This window comes from Condylura cristata, unplaced genomic scaffold, assembly GCF_000260355.1.
Source record: "Condylura cristata isolate star-nosed mole 26May11 unplaced genomic scaffold, ConCri1.0 scaffold00008, whole genome shotgun sequence".
Classification (NCBI taxonomy): domain Eukaryota; kingdom Metazoa; phylum Chordata; class Mammalia; order Eulipotyphla; family Talpidae; genus Condylura; species Condylura cristata.
The window spans coordinates 14,625,589-14,627,277 of record NW_004567109.1 but is presented as its reverse complement, the minus strand read 5'-3'; positions in this window follow the sequence as shown (position 1 = coordinate 14,627,277).

Genomic DNA, 1,689 nt, shown 5'->3' with positions numbered 1-1,689 from the left:
AAAGCCATCTCTGGACAGGAGCACGGGGTACTAGACTGGGGCTCACCTTGGTCGCTCCAGGCCCACTAGGTGTGAGCGGCTGCTATGGGTCCTGTGCCTGGAGGAAGGAGGGTGGCTGCTGGGTGTACAGTGGCTGCACCCACCACCTCCGATCAAGGCTGTGACTGAGCGCCCAGTAGTGTGTGGTCTGGGGCACCTGAGCCTGGGACCTGGGTGCGGAAACCCTGCTTGGAGTCCCTGCCCCTCAGGCCGTGTGATTCGGAGAATGTGACCTGCCTCGGGCAGTCTCTGCCCCACCAAGTCCCCCCTGTGGTGTGGAGGCCCTAACAGCACCTGTAGGTGCAGGTGCAGGTGCCTCGGGATGGGGCGTGTACATGGCAGCTTGTGGGGTATAAACAGCTATTGTGGTGTGAGCCCCCGCCCCTTAATGTGGGCCACGGGCCCTCCTCTGTGACAATCCTGTGTGACAGAGGCAGGAGGATCTGTCACACATGTGAGTGCTTCCTATGTGTGCCAGGCGCCCTCCACAGGCCCTAGCCCAAGTCACCCTCACAACTACCCGAGAGGAGGGAGGGTCCTTCTAGCTGAGGACTGGGCGGCTCGAGGAGGGGCCCCCAGTGGCCTGGTGGAGCCAGCACAGGCAGGTGCTCAGGGCACCCCCCCGCCACCCTGCAGGCCGCTCTGAGTCCAGACTGGTGGCTGGGACCCTCTCCCCCGAGGCTGCTCTCTGCCCCCGCCCCCCAGGGCTCCAGTGCCCAGACCTGCCCTTGGCGTGGGGAGATTCAAGGGTGTCCTTACTTCTTGGTCATGACTTGGCAACCCCCATTCTTTGGGGGAAATAATAGGCTCCGTGCACAAGATTACACACCCTCCCTTAACCCAGAACATAAGCACATGGCAATGATGGATAATATATTCCATCTTTATAGTTTTATTGAAAAATGCAAAACCACTTCCAGCCATTATACACCTACAGGTGTATCAAAGTTTTACAGCAGAGGTGACTGACTCCCTGCTGGATCTCGGCCATACACTTGTGTACAAACTGAAATGTACATGCAGGCCAGCCTGACCTCGCCCACTCGGTTCAGCTCTTTCTACTTTCCCAGCCTCAGGCATAAGCCCAGGGACCCCTAAGTTCCACAACACATCCCTGGATCTAGGACCTCACCATGCTGTAAGGGATTTCTATTTCTTTTTGCCTAAACTCCACAGTGCTTTTCTGTTGCTTGATGAAGACTTGACTCAGATATCAGTTTATTTAAAAACTGGTTAAAAAAAAACACACGGTTTTCTAACAATGAATATCCCTCTCCGTGTCTCTTTCACATAGCCCTCATCAAATAAGAGGAATGAGGTTTTTGCAAATCTATGTGGAAATTAAACCTGCAATCTGGGCACACGCTTGTTTGACAAGTGATAATTAACTGCTGACAATATAATTTCGGCTTGGACAAAAACATATTTTTTCATTAAAAACTCATCAAAGAGACCCCTGCTTTGTTTAGGTAGATCTCAGCCCCCTGCCTACAGTTGAGCCATCGGCATCGAGTGCCCACTGCTCTGGCCATGGGATTTGGACCCCGGCATTGATGCTAGGATTGTCTCTGGGCCCCAGACTCAGGCTGGTTCTCAGCGTGGCTCAGCCAGGCCCGGTCTCGCTGGGCTGTGCTCCCCTCAGGGTGTCCC